This window comes from Amblyomma mixtum, chromosome 7 (assembly GCF_055824585.1).
Source record: "Amblyomma mixtum isolate Tamu chromosome 7, ASM5582458v1, whole genome shotgun sequence".
Taxonomy (NCBI): Eukaryota; Metazoa; Arthropoda; class Arachnida; order Ixodida; family Ixodidae; genus Amblyomma; species Amblyomma mixtum.
In genome coordinates this window covers 81,335,175-81,354,249 of record NC_143018.1, presented here as the reverse complement: position 1 = coordinate 81,354,249, position 19,075 = coordinate 81,335,175, and the positions used below count along the sequence as shown (strand labels likewise).

General features: G+C 49.1%; 1 pseudogene; it reads right to left on the bottom strand.

Moving 5' to 3' along the window:
• LOC149336621 (endothelin-converting enzyme 2-like) overlaps nt 1-19,075 on the bottom strand; it is a 62,844-nt pseudogene that overhangs the window by 22,779 nt on the left and 20,990 nt on the right.

Here is a 19,075-nt window from a genome sequence, read left to right as displayed (position 1 = left end):
TGCGCGAGTGCGCGAGCGAGTGATGGAGCGAGAGTGAGCGAGTGAGGGAGCGAGAGTGAGCGAGTGCGCGAGCGAGTGAGGGAGCGAGTGAGGGAGCGAGAGTGCGCGAGCGAGTGAGGGAGCGAGAGTGCGCGAGTGCGCGAGCGAGTGATGGAGCGAGAGTGAGCGAGTGAGGGAGCGAGAGTGAGCGAGTGCGCGTGCGAGTGAGGGAGCGAGAGTGAGCGAGAGTGAGCGAGTGCGCGAGTGCGCGTGCGAGTGAGGGAGCGAGAGTGAGCGAGTGAGGGAGTGCGCGTGCGAGTGCGCGAGTGCGCGTGCGAGTGAGGGAGCGAGAGTGAGCGAGTGAGGGAGCGAGAGTGAGCGAGTGAGGGAGTGCGCGTGCGAGTGAGTGAGCGCGTGCGAGTGAGTGAGCGCGTGCGAGTGAGTGAGCGCGTGCGAGTGAGAGCGAGTGCGAGTGAGAGCGAGTGCGTGAGTGTGCGCGTGCGCGTGCGTGCGCGTGCGCGTGTGTGCGCGTGCGCGTGCGCGTGCCTGCGCGTGCGCGTGCCTGCGCGTGCCTGCGCGTGCGCGTGCGTGCGCGAGTGAATGTGAGTGCGCGAGTGAGTGTGAGTGCGGGAGTGAGTGTGAGTGCGCGAGTGAGTGCGAGTGCGCAAGTGAGTGCGAGTGCGCGAGTGAGTGCGAGTGCGCGAGTGAGTGCGAGTGCGCGAGTGAGTGCGAGTGCGCGAGTGAGTGCGCGAGTGAGTGCGCGAGTGAGTGCGCGAGTGAGTGCGAGTGCGCGAGTGAGTGCGCGAGTGAGTGCGCGAGTGAGTGCGAGTGCGCGAGTGAGTGCGAGTGCGCGAGTGAGTGTGACTGCGCGAGTGAGTGTGAGTGCGCGAGTGAGTGCGAGTGAGTGTGAGAGCGCGAGTGAGTGCGAGTGCGCGAGTGAGTGCGAGTGCGCGAGTGAGCGCGAGTGCGCGAGTGAGTGAGGGAGCGAGAGTGAGCGAGTGCGCGAGTGCGCGTGCGAGTGAGGGAGCGAGAGTGAGCGAGTGCGCGAGTGCGCGTGCGAGTGAGGGAGCGAGAGTGAGCGAGAGTGAGCGGGAATGAGCGAGTGCGCGTGCGAGTGAGGGAGCGAGAGAGCGAGTGCGCGTGCGAGAGTGAGCGAGTGAGCGAGTGAGCGAGTGCGCGTGCGAGAGTGAGCGAGTGCGCGAGTGCTCGTGCGAGTGAGGGAGCGAGAGTGAGCGAGTGCGAGCGAGTGCGAGCGAGTGCGAGCGAGTGCGCGAGTGCGCGTGCGAGAGTGAGCGAGTGCGCGCGTGCGCGAGTGAGCGAGTGCGCGAGTGAGCGCGCGTGCGAGCGAGTGCGTGAGTGAGCCAGTGAGTGAGTGCGCGTGCGAGTGAGTGCGCGTGCGAGTGAGTGCGCGTGCGAGTGAGTGCGCGTGTGCGAGTGAGTGCGCGCGTGCGAGTGATTGAACACGTGCGAGTGAGAGCGAGTGCGCGAGTGCGCGAGTGAGCGAGTGAGTGAGCGAGCGAGCGAGCGTGTCAATAGTCAATAAGTTTATTTTCCAGTTTCAACTGGAGGGTTTCTGGCTAGAACCTGCCTGGGCAGCTTGACTGAGTCCAGGAAACCCCTACAAGCAGTAGCACACGAGCGGCACAAGAAATTTGCAAAAACCAGTCACACATAAAGTAGTAGATTAAATACAGAAAACACTCGACACATATACATTGACTCGAATAATAAAAATAGAATAGAAAAAAAAGATGATAACACTGAAAATGGTCATACATATGGTGAGGGGAAAAGTAGATTAACACTCAATCAAACGTTCAAAAATCAAGAAGTGGAGGCATGGAATGACATATGAACAAAACATTTCCGCAGCTCAGCTTTTTTATATCCCGTTGTGTGTTGATATGTGTTTAAAACATGGGGAAGATTATAAAACAACATTTGTAATTTATAATCGGTGCGAAAACGTGTGCGCGCGTGTGTGTGTGTGTGCGTGTGTGCGTGTGTGCGTGTGCGTAAGCGTGCGCTCACGCGCAGGCAAAGTGTCGCAGCCGCTACGTGTCGCAGAACAGCTGTATCTAGCGAGTGGGTTGGCAAGCTGGCGCCGGACAGATGGCTTGCGGGACTACAGAGACGCTGTCTGCACGGAGGCGCGACGGTTTCGAAAGGGACACCGATCATCTGGCAGCCATTCCCGGGGGCCAGCCTGTTTGCAAGTGAAGGAAGTCTTTACGGCTGGTGCTTTCTAAGAACACTGCGGGCACTCGCTGCCGTCGGCAGAACTGGCGACAATGAAAGAAACTTTGGGCAAGGGTACCCTAATCAGAAAGGAGTAAAAAGGAGTAAGTGGTCCTATAGCGCATTCGTTAGGGGACAGCTTATTTCCTTTTTCTTCCATACAGGCGCAGTCGTGTTCACAGTGGTTGACGGCGAGAACAGGAAATCTACAATGAGAGGTGGTCAACGGAGGGAGCCAAAAGAGAACGGAAAAGGGGATCGTGTCGACCGATTGGGAGCTGACCGAGAACGAGTTGTTTTTGCGCAATAGTACATAGATGTAAATAAGTTCAGCGACTGTTTAGTAGTCAGGCTTCATTAGGAGGAGTGGAAAAAATATTAAGAGGAGAGAAGAACGCGCTGTTTAAGCGGCTACACTGAGCGATCAGTGCCATATAGCTTTGTTGTCTTCGCAGTTAGAATTTTGCAGGAGTTGTTATTATATAGGACCACGCCAGGGAATCATTTGTATAGTATACTTGTGCTGGAGAGTGGCACCATGCGTAACATTTGTCCGCGGCAAGCGCGAAGAATCCTTGAATCTCTAGTTGCGGATGTTTAAAAAAAAGTTATTTTGTCCGCTGTCAAAAATGGTCGTTGAAATCTATTAACAAGCTGAAAATGGCTTTCAAATGGTCACACACTCTAGCTGACAAAAAAGACTTGGAAAAAGCAGACAAAAGGTATATAACTTGCACGAATATGCGCTTGAAAGCGATAAGAGGCTGTGTTTATGCACGTGCCTTCAACCACGCTTCGATGGCATCGCTCGTGGTGGCCGCGGCGTAGCTCAAAAACTCTTTGCACGGACTCCATGCCGAGCACGCGTAAGCGCTGAAGTCTTGGCACGGGTCCACGCTGGTGTTGACGTGTTGCCCCAGGAGACTTTCGTGGATGACGCAGTCCTCCGTTCTGCAGATCTTCTGCGCTGTCGTAGAGACATCGCGACGACGCGCCACCAGGGCCAGCAGCAACACAAACGCCACAAACAGACCCGCGGCGACCACGAACGACAGCCTGGTGCCATGCGTCTTCACGGACGACTGCCATTCCGTGATGGGACATATGGGTCTGTCCAATCTGCGGTGACGGCACACAACATACGCTGCAAAAACTCGACCGACACACTTATGACTGTTTGCGTGTGGGAATGCGAAAGCATAAATGTACTTGGGTGCATTGACACCCACTGAAACACACACAACGCCCCCTCTCTGCGTATGCGCGCGCGCGTATGATACCACACGAAACGCTGTACGAAGAACGGTTGCATCACAATTTTGATACGAAAAGTGGTTTTTCAGTTAAGGAGTTGGCGCAGTAACTGTCTCATATTTCGGTGAGCACCGAACCGTGCCTTAAGGGATAGCCTAGTGGTAGGGAAGACATACCATTGAGGGTGCATATGTCGTCGATTCGAATCCCTCTCGCAAGCTAGTCTCCAAATTTACTAGCACATATAAGCGTTATGCAACGATAAATAGTACGACACCATCCGCAATGCTGTACGACAAACGGTCGCGTCATAATTTTCGTACGAATGTTGTCGGGAAAACTGGCGCCACACTAAGGTCGGCTAGTAGGGAGTATACAGGGTGTCCCTGCTAACTTTCGGCGCGTTTCTAGAAGCGTTTTTAAACACAGGATTTCCGAGTCACTGTAAGACGACGCGAGCAAATGCATGTTTAAGGCTATTTTATGAAGCAAGTCACACTATTTTTTATTCTGGTTAGTTGTTTGTAATTAGTGAAATTAAGTAACAAACTACGCAAGCAACAAAAATGCAGTCAGATTTAGAACGGCGTACGAAACATCAGACTGAGCATCTTTTTACTTTCCATCTATTACGTGTTTGTTTTCTTACGCTAACTGCAGATGTTCAAAAAAATACTACGTGAAATGCCCGCTTGCGCACCGCGATTGCAGTACCCTCTATATGCGGCATATCCATAATGAAGGGCTCCAGATTCAGAAACCCGGGGTAACGTTCCCTGACGTCGCACACCCCACGGGTGGTATGCCATTTCGCCTGCATCGAAATGTGGCCGTTGCGGCCTCCTGACCCTTTGGGGGAACGGAACGATGCAAGGGCCTGCCTCTAGTGATTGGTTGTGCAGGTAGGACGCAGTACATGAACACGATGCATTGCCTTCACTTCTGTATGGGCAATACGTTATAATAAATTTGTGTGTAAAACAATACGTGATTAAATTGCCCCATTGCTATACACAATAAACACGAAAGGAGGGAAAAGGGGGTAAGGAGCCCTCTGACGTACTACCTTTCAGGGGAAGCGTATTCTGCCCACGCCTTGAAGTAGATTGCCATTACTAAAGATATGGAATACTTATGGTTGGAACGGAAGCAAATTCCCTCTTCAAAACACGCGAAGTCCTATCAGTTACGAGCATTTTAACCGTGGCTTCAATCTACTGTATTTCCTGAAATCACGACCCCCCCTGCCGAGTTTAAAAGATTCCTCCCATTGCTCGCTGCATCAGGTTAGTGTGCTTTGCAGTGGGAATATGCCTCCATTGCGAAGAGCAAGCATTCCGCATAACTAGCGTCGAGATTTGCTGCGGAACTCGGGCAGCTACGCTGCCCTTAAAAGGGACTGTGCTATAGAGGACAGCTCACTCCCTTCTTACTGCCATACAGATTTCTTCGTGTTCAGAGTGCATAGCGCTTTTAACGTGTGGGGATACACATGAATCCCCTGCCCCATTGTAACGGCCGCGCGTAATTATCACGCGATGCTATGTGCGCGCCGTTCGGGAGGTTTTGCGAGGGAGGGCACTCTCGCCACCCCCGCTTCCTTTCGCTCCCCGCCGCGGAGACTTTCCCTCTTTCCCCTCTTACAACGGAGAGACCTCCTCTCCACAGCCCGGGAGGAGACGCGTTTCTTCCGAGGCTCGCTGGTCTTCTGGCGGGAGCCGTGCACACGCACGGATCAGAGATCTGCCACGGAGACCGCTGCCCTTATCGCCCGGCCACCGTGTGTGACTTGACCGCCGCGGGCCGTGAGCGAGGAACCACGCGAGGTGAGCGGAACCTACTTCCCCCACATTTTTGCGTGCGTTCTGCCCTTTGTGTTTTCCACCCCCGTACGCGAGCGGAACATCCTCGCTCGTTACGGCGGTTGTATTGTTGCTGCTGCACTGTATTGCTCGGGAGCAATAAACGCTCCTCCGAGTAGCATACTCGTGTTTGTCCCCTCTGGCCCGAACCCGCCGTGGTTGCGACCTACCGCACCGCGGGTTGGGGGTCACAGCTCTGACTGCTAGGGCTGGTACGCTGGTGCTAGAGAGCGACAACTGCTTCTAGCCCTTTGAGCGTTACTACAAGAATAGACCCCCATATTCTTCTGCCCCATTGTAACGGCCGCGCGTAATTATCACGCGATGCTATGTGCGCGCCGTTCGGGAGGTTTTGCGAGGGAGGGCACTCTCGCCACCCCCGCTTCCTTTCGCTCCCCGCCGCGGAGACTTTCCCTCTTTCCCCTCTTACAACGGAGAGACCTCCTCTCCACAGCCCGGGAGGAGACGCGTTTCTTCCGAGGCTCGCTGGTCTTCTGGCGGGAGCCGTGCACACGCACGGATCAGAGATCTGCCACGGAGACCGCTGCCCTTATCGCCCGGCCACCGTGTGTGACTTGACCGCCGCGGGCCGTGAGCGAGGAACCACGCGAGGTGAGCGGAACCTTCTTCCCCCACATTTTTGCGTGCGTTCTGCCCATTGTGTTTTCCACCCCCGTACGCGAGCGGAACACTCGCCCTCGTTACGGCGGTTGTATTGTTGCTGCTGCATTGTATTGCTCGGGAGCAATAAACGCTCCTCCGAGTAGCATACTCGTGTTTCTCCCCTCTGGCCCGAACCCGCCGTGGTTGCGACTCACCGCACCGCGGGTTGGGGGTCACAGCTCTGACTGCTAGGGCTGGCACGCTGGTGCTAGAGACCGACAACTGCTTCTAGCCCTTTGAGCGTTACTACAGGAATAAACCCCCATAAACGAATGTACTGAAATGAATATTGGTCGCTTAGTTTCATTCGTATTGGCTGACTGACAGACTAATTGGCTATTAGGTCCACTCGCAATTCAGCAACTGAGCGCTAGAAACGACACCACTGAATCCCAATCCAGGCCGGATATTCCGCACCATGTCTTGAAGCTTGCAGGTGGTCTGCCACAGGGCCTGGACTTCTCTCACTTCTTCCTCGGGAAGGAGGCAGACCGAGACGTCCTCGTCCTTGGCGCCACACTGCGCTTCCGACGTAGGAACCTGAGAAGCTCCCTGCGTGAAACAAAATTTACGAGGAACTTTAGCGGCTAAAGTGGTGAAAGGCGAAAGCCTGAGTGCTGTACTCTGCTACGCAATACATTGCTGTGCCCGGCAGCGCTAAAACATTTTGACCCCTCCTTTAGCGGCAGCTGCCCCCACTGTAGTGCAGTGTCTTCTGACACTTATCACATGGTGTGGGCCTGCCCCTTCAACCCCGCTATTCCCCCCATCCCCAACCCAACCCGGGAGGAGTGGGAGGCGACCCTGCTCGGCTGCCACGACTTACAGGCCCAACAAGCCTTAGTCGGGCGCGCCCGGGCGGCGGCAACCGCCCCTGGGGTCCCATACTAGGGACCTCCACCTAGTGTTTGTAAGGATCGGTCCCTTACGGGCTGATCCAAACATACCTCCTGCTCATTCGTAATAAATGTTTTCACCACCACCACCACGCGATTGTTCACTTCCCATTTTGTTCGTACATTAATTAACTGCCAATTAATGACGCTTAAGCTTCGCCTTTAGGAGTGGAACGCGACAGCGTGTCGTAGCGCTGCCACGGAGTCCAAGGAACGCCACCACCCGTCCGGCGCGATGCGTTGCCCTTTGAACGCAAAGCTTTTTAAGGAAAGGAAATGGGGCTGTAATTCTCTGTCGTCTCGGTGGACACCTGAGCCGCACGGTACAGGAAGGGAGGAAATGGGAGTGAAAGAAGAAAGAGGGGCCGTAGTGAAGAAAATTAAAATTGTATTTGAGGAAAGGAAATTACGCATTAACTGTCTCACATATCTCAGTAGAAACAACACCACCTAGACGAAGTTCGTCTAGGTGGTGTTGGTAGAAACTATTCGAAAGTTGTATTTGAGGAAAGGAAGTTGCGCAGTAACTGTCTCACATATTTCGGTGGACAACCGTCAAAATTCGCGCGTGGTGTCGTCACGACAATTTGGACCAATCTGAAACGCGGACAAACACGCCTTGCTAGTCGGTAAATTGGTTTTTGAGGAAAGGAAATGTATCTGTCTCTCATATCTCGGTGGACACCTAAACCTCGCCGTAACGGGAAGGGAGGAAGATGGGAGTGAACGAAGACACTGTAGTCACTAGACGCACCTTTGTTCATTCCAAACCATCGAGCTGGCATGACTGAGTGGTAGAGTGCTCGACTCGCACTCCGAAGACCGGGGTTCGATTCCCAAGCTCGGCCAACTTCTTTCTCGGTTTTATTTATTTATCTGGTCTGCCTAGAAAGGTTACTTGGACTAATTGGTTAAGTAAGCAATTAACTCAACTCAGTCAAACTTGGAGCGGCACTATACGATCCCTTTAATTGGTTGCATGGTTAGTAGCCAAAGTACAATTGGCCCCGTTTGAAATTCGCGCACTGTGACGTCACGACCGTTTGGACCAACTGAAAAGCGTGACATTTCTGTCGACAGCTCCTGCTTACAACGATGAGGCATTAAAGGCTTCCGCCCTAATATTTCGGACAGCGTTACACGACAGCTGGTATTCACACCTTTGACCTTTATCTCGTTCATTTCCGCCGCAGCGGACATAGAGGCCGTATGCCAGCAATGGCACATGACGTCTGTTTCGAGTTATTTTTTCACAGATATCATTAAAATGTGGCGTCAACAGTTAGGTTACACTGAGTTTTCTTTTTTAAAATATTTTGCTTTATTTTTGGCAATTTTAATTAACATGTCTCTTTTTATGTTGCTATGTATTCGGTGCTTAAATGCACACTTCAAACATTTTCGCAATGGGTACAATCTCGCGTGACTCCGAACCATCAGCACGTAAATGCGGTAATTCGAGATTAGTATAGTCGTTCTTTGCATCACAGTTAAAAAGCCCCGTACCAAGGTTATGAACCAAAAAACATTACAAAACTTCACGGAATATATCCCATGCACTAATATTTGCGCATCTTCATTATGGTGTCCACTCCGCGCCCTAGAATTCGACCAGCAAAAACTGAAAATTTACGCCTAGTTTGCATCACTAGAAATGGCTTGCGGACTGACAGCTGATGCACCAATTCTTTAGATGAAAGAATGCACATTTTAGGAACTTTCTACTTCTATTCCCGCATCGGACTTCTCGAGAATATTCCCTGCAGAACAAATGATGAGGGCTTCCTGGGTGTAGTCATAACGCGTGCTGCTATTATGGTGCAGGTATGAAAGCGTGCGGCTTTCCGCTACATCTTCCCCCCCAAAAAAGAAAAAAAAAACAACCGAGCGATGTGCAAAAGAACACGTTTACTCACATAAGTTCTCCCCACAGTTGCGTCGTCGGCGTCTCAGTTCTACTAAGAAGTCACGCTGCAGAGCGAGGTAGAATAGTTTGGGTTGCCTGCCTGTGGTTCGCCTAGACAAGTTGCAAGGGCAAAATGTTCCACCTTTTGACTGCTGCACCCCGTAAGTTGTCTTAGGAGCATGCTCACACTCTTCTGATTATTTGTGCGGCGCCAAACCAAGGCAAAGCAAACATAGGAACACTGCGCGACGCATTCTAGGCGACCCTTCGTTTTGCAATTTCAATTCGTTTCGCAATGGTACTCCTTCATAAAACAGAGCGAAAAACAACCGGGTATCGAGCATATAGAGAGAAGCCGCCCTAAGTTGGACGAAACCATTCATTTCATGTATCCTGGTATATGAATTGGCACTAAAATATGGCTATAAAAAAGAACACACCATAGGTGCAATGCTCGAAATAACAGACTCACTCACACAGGGTCTCCATAGAGCTGGGTCATCGGCGTTCGAGTGCTGCTTGATCGTTCATTGGAACATGGACACTACACAGCGGGATAAAACTGCGTGACTAGGCAGGTAGTGACGGTGCTGGACACCGTCACAAGTGTTAGAAACTTTGCTGCTTCTCTGTTACGCCCCGTACAGCTTGTCTGAACACCGCGCCCCCGCTCTCTCATGCTTTTTTATGTGGCGCCATCACGTGCCAGCCACGAGGAACACGACTGCGTGGTGCATTTTTACTCTTTTTTTGTATTAAATACTCTTGGTTTCCTATAGGTGGCCGAGGTAGGACTGGGTGCGAGATGTCCAAAAATGATTGGTCCTTCACAGACAACAACAAATAAGAAAAGAGAGCACATCAGCATACTGTCAAGATTCTGTGCAAAAAAACGAGCTCGTAAAGTACACAAAAAGACCTCGTATTTCAATGTAAGCGTCGAAAGCACCGCGAACCTACACTCGAGGAACCAAAGGAAGTAAAAAGAACTTACTGGCTTGATCTGACTGCAGATAAAAATACTTCGGGTGATGGTAAGGTGACCGCATTCCAGGATAAGTTACTGCAGCCGGCAATCGTTCATAGAATAAATGACAGCTTCTTTGACTTGGTTGTGTACTGAGGCGTTAGAGTTGCTTATGACATGTTTATGCACAGTCTGTCGCGTTCTATTGTACTGCATATAAGCCTAGAGCTCTATTTTATATGATAATTAATGATTGCGTACGACATAATCAAGCGATGCATTTGTCGACGATATTCCTGAGTGGGCAAACCGGATTTGCTGAGATGGTCAGATAGCGATACCTGTCTTCTGTAGGCGAAGTAATTAAATAAAAGTGCTTCGCCCCCCCCCCCCCCCCATGATATACATATAATGTACGTTTCCGCGTGCTGGTCTTGCATTACGTCTACACCACATAGTGCAAAGGAAAATATTTAGAGACTGCTGATGTCCTCTATATAAACAATGCAAGAAAGAGAGAAGACGAACAAAAATACGATGGGGCCGCTTAACGCATCTTAATTAATAAGGCAGTCTGATGGGGGTATGTTCCGGATCCATTGCGCATGGATGGAAGTTGGGGGACCTCGCTCCATCGACCCCTTTGTCTTGCTTCCCCTCGATGCATCCTATTTCTCCATATTTCTTATATCCGCCGATGACATAACCATATGGACCAACCCTGTATCCGACGGCGAGATTGCATGGCCGTTACAACGAGCAATCGACCCAGTACAATCTTTTGTGCACGAGAATGATGCTGCAATTTCACCGGCTGATTAGGAGCCCTTAGTTATAAGGAACAAACAAGCCTCACGGGCAGAACCCGACCCTCAGGGTTCCATTGAGTTGCACACTGACAACCTACCAATAACCCCAGTATCCCCGAGCAGGGTTCTTAGGAAGTTGATTCAGAATAATACAACACGGAAGCGATACGCTGCTACGGGTCACGACGCACCAGATAAGCGGGCTGGTTACGCGCATTGCCACCCGTCGCAGGGGCATGAGAGAACCCGACCTGGGCAGGATCACGGAAAGCTTGATGGTAACTAGAATCATGTACACTTGCCCCTACTATAATGTGAATTGCAGGGATGATGCACTTAATATCATTAGAAAGAGCGTACAAGGCGGCCCTTGATCTGCCGCTATACGCCAACTCAGATCGACTGCTGCTGTTAGGAATTTTTATGGGATACCGGGTTTAATGTTGCAAAGCCACTGGGGCGATAAGCGACGCCTTAGTGGAGGGCTCCTGATATTTCTATTACGTGGGGTTGTTTAACGTGCACTGACATCGCACAGTACGCGGGCCTCTAGCGTATAGCTTCCATCAAAATGCGACCGCCGCGGCCGAGATAAAACCCACGTCTTTCGGGCGACTAGTCGAGCACGATAACCACTGCGCCACCGCGACACTTACACGCGGCCAGCTTTTCTTGTAATGGAATTAGTAATGCTCGCATTAAAAGCGCCTCTTCCGCTCCTACAAAATCAATTTTATAAAAGCGCCTAGTCTCCAACGAACGGCACTCCTCTCACGACAATTTGCTCTTAGAGTCTTTAAAATTCAGATTTCTACCAGGCAGATATTTCACGAAGTTTTCTCGCTCCAATGCTTATAAGGTAAGGCACAAGGCAGAACAGCGCAAGCTACACAGGGACAAGAAAGTAGACGAGAAACGCACAGCGCTGTCTTACAACTGAAGGTTTATTTTTTCAGGCACTTCGGTAAAAATATACAGCACCATCAAGAAAATAAAAAGAGCAACCGAGTCAGACAAGCAGTCATCGCCACCAAAAATCACACAGGAGAACTACCGATAAGAACTGCAGTTCTCTATCGCTAAGGGCTAATGAGGGGTTCGTGACTCAACTGCTTTTAAGATGCGCGATTTTTACGGCTTCAATAATTTCTCGCGGGGTTTTTTCATCGCCCATGCGCAGCACGCTCGTGCTGCCCAGCTCAGGGGTGCATTTACAATCTCGGCAGTAAATGCACATATGACCTCAGATTCGTTGCGTCACATTCTATTCGTGCTCGGACAACCTTTTATTTAGGCACCTGCTGGTTTTGCCTACGTATGCATGGCCGCAAGTCAAGTGAGCAGAATACAGGACGCCCTGAGCACAGGAAACGAACCGGTCGCAATGATTTATGGTGCATGCTGCGTGCTTACGAGTCATTTCATTAACGCGCTTGCAGAGGCTTGACAAGCGATCCGGAGCTTAAAATAAAACATCTATTCCTACTCTCTTTCCTATCTTTCTTAAGTTTTGTGAAATCCCGTATGTGTAGGGAATGACTGCGACCTTATCCTTATCTCTTATTCTTTTTTCTTCTTTGGCTCGCAACAAGGCCTCAACCACTGAGGATAAGATGGTTTGGTTTGGTTTATGAGGTTTAACGTCCGAAAGCGACTAAGGCTGTCAGAGACGCCGTAGCGGAGGGCTCCGGAAATTTCGACCACCTGGGGTTCTTTAACGTGCACTGACATCGCACAGTACACGGGCCTCTAGAATTTCTCCTCCAAAGGATAAGAGGGTCAGCGGGTAACCAGCCTGCAGTAATAGGCGCTTCTGGGCTAAAAAGCTTTCTTCCAATTTGTGATTGCAGGATTTTTTTAATGCATTGTTAACACATAAATCGATGATGCTGCGCTGAACTAGCTTCGAGTGCGCTGAATGAAAAGAGAGAAGAGAGTTGTTGTCCCGAGGCTCAAAGGCAGAGCAGACGTGATTGGGGAGAAAATATGATTCTAATTCTAAAAACTGTGAAGCCGTTAGTTGGTAGTTCTTGAGCGACAATCACTGGGCTCAGAATGCTTGAAAAATTTCAATGAACTTTGGAAGCTTCGGAAGGGAGTACATCTTGCTATCATTGTAATATCACAAAGTAATCATCCACGAATGTAAACATTATTTTTCCCATTGCTGCCCTGAAGGTACCTGTTCAGCGCTCTGTCTTGCGCGGCTAAGTAAAGATCACTGAGGACAGGTACAGTTTATGAACCGATACAAATGCCATTGTTTTGAATGAAAAGCGAACAGTTACAATCCGGGCATGTTGATATTAAGTACTACACAGTAGCTCAAGGAAGCCGGCAGTTGAGATGCAACTCGAATTCTGAAATTTTATCGCTCCATGCTAATCTATACAGTTCCTGATGCAGCTGACCATGTCGTCATGAGGGATGGCATAATATAAGTAAGTCCTTAATGTCGACAGAAATTCCTGTCAATGTCATTTCGCAGTCATCTTTTAGAAAATCAACCACAAGACCTACATTTTTTACCGAAAATGGGTTGTTAACTGTTAATAGCGTAACTTTTGTAAAAATGATGCAACATATTTCTGCAACAGAAATCCTACAACCACAAACTAAGATAGCTTTTTAGCCCATACGCACTGATTACTACAGGCTGCTTACCCGCTGACCCTCTTCTCTTAAGTGTCTGAGGCCTCGTTTAGAGCCAAAGAATAAAAAGAACAAGAGATAAGGATAAGGTCGCTTTCATTCCCGACACACACGGGATTTCACACAACTTAAGAAAGATAGGATAAAGGGTAGGAATAACTGTTTAATTTTCAGCTCCGGATCGCTCGCCAAGCCTCTGCAAGCGCGTTAATCAAATTGGTCGTAAGCACTCAGGATGCACGATAAATCATCGCGACCGGTTAGTTTCCTGTGCTCAGAGCGTCGTGTATTCTATCCCCTTCTTTCGCGGCCGTGCATACGTAGGCCAAACCGGCAGATGCCTTAATAAGAGATTGTCCGAGCACATATACAATGTAACGCGACAAATCTCAGGCGATCTCGGCATTCACTGCCAAGATTGTAAATGCGCTCCTGAGCTCGGCAACACGACTGTGCGGCGCAGGTGCGATGACAAAACCGCGCGAGAAATAACTGAAGCCGAAAAAATCGCGCATCTTAAAGAGATTGGTTTATTGGTTTATTGGGGTTTAGAGTCCCAAAGCAACTCAGGCTATCAGAGACGCCGTAGTGAAGGGCTCCGGAAATTTTGACCGCCTGGGGTTCTTTAATGTGCACTGAGATCACACAGTACTCGGGCCTCTAGAATTTCGCCTTCATCGAAATTCAGCCGCCGCGGCCGGGATCGAACCGCATCTTAAAGAGAGTTGTGTCAGCGCCCCCTCCATAGCCCTTAAAGAAAAAGAATTGCGCTTCTTATCGGTAGCTGGATGATGTGAGTTCTCTTCTGTTATATCTGGTGGCGATGACTGTTTTTCAGACTCGGTTGCTCTTCTCATTTTCTTGATGCTGCTGTATGTTTGTACCGAAGTGTGTCAAAAAATAAACCTTCAGTTGTAGGTCAGCGCTGTGTGTGTCTCGCCTCCGTTCTTGTCCATTAGTAGCTGCGCTGTTCTGCCTTGTTGTGAACCAACAAGCTCGCGATGTGTCATTCAAGCTTATAAGGTATCGTAACTTGCGCAATAAAAAATGAACTAAAAACAATTTTTCTGTATTTCACTCTAACAGACAATGCATTCGGTGGAAAAAGCAAATAGCTAAACCACTGCTGTAGTGGAGGGCTTCCGAATATTTTGGATCACGTGGAAATTTTTAGCGTACACTGACATCGCACAGCGCGCCGATTCTTTTCAGCTTCGACTCCAAGTAAACACTGCCTCCAAAGCCGGGATTAGAGCAGCATCCTTGTGCCCACCACCCGAGCGCCCTATTCACTGAGCCATTTTGGATGCCGGATGAGATCCTGGTACCAGTGCAAGTTCAGCAAGGAAGATATTTTGACGCTATGACAAACCCATCAGCAAATGATCAACGGCTGTCCGAAGTTATTTTCCACTGAAATGGGTGCGCAAATAGAGGTCATCTTGGTGCTGGCGGAGTGATGTATGTTTGCGTCGTAGCGCTTTACAAAACCTATCAGCCCTAGCTATATCAGGCATGCATAATGAATAGGGTTCGACTTGCTTTTTTAAACCACAGATATCCCCCCCTCCCCCTGTAGGCGCTCGTCAACTCAGCCGGAGTACCCGGGTTCCAACCGCACCGCGCCGGCCGCATTCCGATGCTGGCGAGGCCTGTGTGCTGTTGTTGTTGTGACTGAGAGAAAGATGAAAAGGAAATTGCACGGGCCTGCTACTGGCTCCAGCCAAGCCACCACCGCTGCCACGTGCAGACAGAGAAGAGTTCAAAGATCAGAGGAAGGAGAAAAAGGAAAGACGCGCGTCGCAGCAACAACTGCGTACGCCGGAGCGGACGCTGCTCAAAAAACAGATAAGCGGCCGAAGCCGCGCTCGCCGAAGCGAGAACAGATACTCACCTGTGTGCTGTGCGGTGTCAGTGCACGTTAAAGGTCCCCATGTGGTCGAAATTATTCCGGAGCCCTCCACTTCGGCACCTCTTGCTTCCTTTCTTCTTTAACCCTCCCCTTACGGCGCGGTTCAGCTGTCCATCAAAATATGTGAGACGGTTACTGCGTCATTTCCTTTTCTGAAACTAACTAATTAAAACCTTTTCGCGGATTCTTCATCGTAGCCGTCTGTGTTGGCGTTGCCGTACCACACCACCTGACAACCATGGCAGATAGTAGAACAGCGAAACGCCACCTGCCACGGCGAGAGCGGAGGAACGGACAACCCGAAGGTGGTTACCACGGGAAGATCCCGGAGGGCGGCTAGCAGCGTAAGACGCCACCTTCCCAGGCAGCACAACAACATTGGCCGAACGGCGGGCAAGTGTTGGCAAAACTTGGCACGAACATCGGTCCTACACTGGCATTTGGGCCGAGCGCTACCACTTTACACATTGGCCCTACTTTCATGCCAGATTTGGGCCAACGCTCGTCCGATCAAGCGGCCAACGCAGACCCAATGTTCGTTCTGCAGCATGGGCCAGCAAAGGTCTCATACTGGCATCCAACTTTCAAACATTGGTAGCCAACTTTCAAACATTGGTAGCCAGCTGTCGAATAATGGTTTCCAGCTTTCGAATAATGGCATCCAGCTTTCGAATAATGGTTTCCAGCTTTCGAATAATGGCATCCAGCTTTCGAACGCTGGCTCATGCAATTAACCCACTCGCCATTGACCGGCACTGTGGATGGATGTACATACATACCATTCTACCTAGCAAATATTCATAAATGAAGGTGCGAAAGAATTCCAGAAAAAAGACCCGTTTATTGCTTTGAGTTACAAGAATCACGCTTCTAGCGCACACAGGATGGTTTGCGCTACCACCAGCCACCGTGGGGAGTAAAGAAAGGGGGCCCAAGAGCATGGTGGCAGAGGCTGTGGGAAAACAATTTATTTTCAAGTTTGGTGCGTGCCGATCAGGTTGGACAAAGCATCTCGGCAAGCTGCTGCGGCATGGCTAAGGCATCCATAAAGTGCTCAACGGAGCTGTCCTCCAGTGAATTGATCAGTCATATCCGAAGTAATCGTTGCACCCCACTTGCAAGTGGTCTGGTGGACTGCATTCAAACAAATTCCTCGTCCAGTTCTTGCACGATGGCCTTACGAAGCGCCAAGCCTGCAAAGAGATGCATGATGTCATGGTAAGTTGAATTATGGCCATCACAGAACAAAAACAAAGATGATTAAATAACACCGAATTTTGTGAAACACAGTCATCGTGAAGACACTAGCAACATATTTTACAGGATAACTTTTAATTTATTCTCAAGAACCAGCACCACATTTGTTGCACAAAGTGGAATTTAATTTACTGAACTTCCCTTATACCAAATTGTTTAATTTAGTTTAATGCGTCGTGTCGCACTCCCAGTAAATATATTCAATGCCAGATAAGCAAATTAATGTGATATTGAAAACAGATTAATGTATTATTGTTTTAATATCATAACTCGTATCTCTAAATTGCGAGCTTATTTTTTATTCAAGTAAATATGCACAGGTTGTAGCGTCTCTTCCACATGCACGTCAAAACAACATTTTTGATTAGTTTTATTTAATGGGGTTAAAAATGCGGCTTGCGATTTTTTGCGAAATACGCTGAACGCTAGGAACTCAGGGCACCTTTGTTTTACCTTAGTTGCTTCGCATGCATGCTATAATTGGATTCGAAACTGCAACTTGAAAACCACACAAAAATACTAGTCTGATAGTCCAGAGTAATGCCCTTTTTCATTGCGAGAGAACTTGGGCAAAAGCTTTAACCAGAAATTGCGGATTTTCTATTGAGTCTGCAAGTGTAGAAGGCAAAAAGAAACACTACAGAAGTATTACACATATCCTTACCAACTGGTCTGCAGTGGAAAATTAATTAAGCGGTTCTGATTTCCGTCGTGCATAAGCGGTAAAGGATATATTCCCGAATGCATCCTATCTCAGGTCATATGAGTTCAAACCCGCTGTTAGCCACAGTAGTGAATCTTTAGTGAGTTCATCTCACCAAAGACGAAAAATTAAATTCTCACCATTCGGCCACAATTCCACTGCGCACGACGTCAAGCAAGCCATTTCGCAATGAGAGTGGGTACACAGAAGTCGCCCTCGTGCTTTTTGGCTCGCTCTCTTCTCCTGCCGAAAAAATAAATGCGCATGTAGTCAAAGCAACATTTACTACAAAAACCACTTTAAATTCCAGACGTATATAAAGATAAAAGAGTTTTAGTACTTACAAATAAGATCTTGCAGGCGGTACGAACAGCGTCGGAGCTCTCCTAATATATCTTTTCGCGTGCACAGACTATGAACGGTGCTAGCTCGAGTGTGCATGCATTTTCATCGCGTTGGTTGTGCACGTGGTTGAGGTCCGCCGTGCAGTCAAGAATGTCTTATTGTGATGCGTCGCGCGGTTCCAAGACGAGCAGTGGAGACGATGGGGGGGGGGGGGGGGGGGGCTGGAGGGGAGAGAGTCATTTTCCTTTACACAGGTTTTGTGGTTCCGAGAAAAGTCCTCGAGCTGAAAGGTGCAGACAGGGAGGTGGAGGAACAGCGAAGCGCGTAGCTGCGCGCGAGGGAGAACCGCTTCGAGAAAGTGACAACCAAAAAGAAAGAATAGCGCTTCGCGGGGGGGGGGGGGGGGGGGGGGTAGCCCGCTACCTGGCCCGGAGAACAGGTGGGGAGATATTGGACTTGAAGACTTGAAAGAGAGAGGGAAAGGGGCCAAAACACGTGAAAAGCGTTTGGAATTTTTGGAGAATGAGTCACATGGCCACAGGCAGTACGGAAAGCAGTATCTACAAGAGACACGTGGATGGGAAACACGGAAGCGTCAAAGTATTGCTAAAAAGCTGCAGCAAAAGCCTGAAAATTTTGAAGTGAAAAACTTGGAGCTTCAAGATGCATTTCGCCAAAACGACTTGAGACACTCGCGTATTTTGTGGGGCCGTATGATGTGGCTTCTGTTAGTTCAAGATAGCTTAAAATGTTACCACATAATAACAAAAATATAAAGCAAAATAATATCCAAGCAGAATGCGCTTTTTTATAGTTTCATGTACCGTACATGCACCAAACAAGCTAGGTTAACATGCGTCTAACGCCATTTGTCAGTCCATTTATTCAGTGGTCGTCGAAGAATCCTCAAATTGTTTGTTGGTGTGGAAGTTTCACGCAAAAAAAAGCAAAAACAAACAAAGGCGTGTTGAATTGTGGTTCGCAACTACTTTCGATGGTTTTCATCAATAAAGGTGATGTTCGAAAGAAAAAAGAAACTTGCGAGTAAATATGCAAAGACGTGAGCAAGAGCTATATAGCCCCCAATGCAAATTACGCAACAGAAGAATAAAATGGACAAAAACAACAGTTTCCAACACTACGATTTGCAGAAAAGAAAGGAAATAGCAAATCAGAAAACACGGGAAAGGCGCGATCACAGGGCATGACGTAGGGAAGCGTAGGAATCGCTTAGCACGTGTCCGCGTGCGTTTATGAAGCACCCGCCTAATATTTCAAGAGCGCAACGCATAATTCGCAATTACGAGGCGACTGCTTCGTTTCTGGACGTTGCCAAAACTGAGCACAATTTCGGTTTAGCGAATGCACTTGCGCTAATCTATTACGTTTGTATCGCGATCTCCATGAAGCAGACAACAGCTGCGCACTGCAGCAGTGAATTCCTAGAGCGAATAAAAAAAGTGATTTTTTTATTCCAAAAATTTAATCAAATGAAACTTATTTGATTTTTGTTGAAGGCACCTGTTGACAATTTTTGTTGAAGGCGTCTCGAGTGTAATCAGAACGTTAATTCTGATCAACAGGACTTCGATCGCAATTCTCCTAAACGTATTATTGCTGCTCACTGCGCAA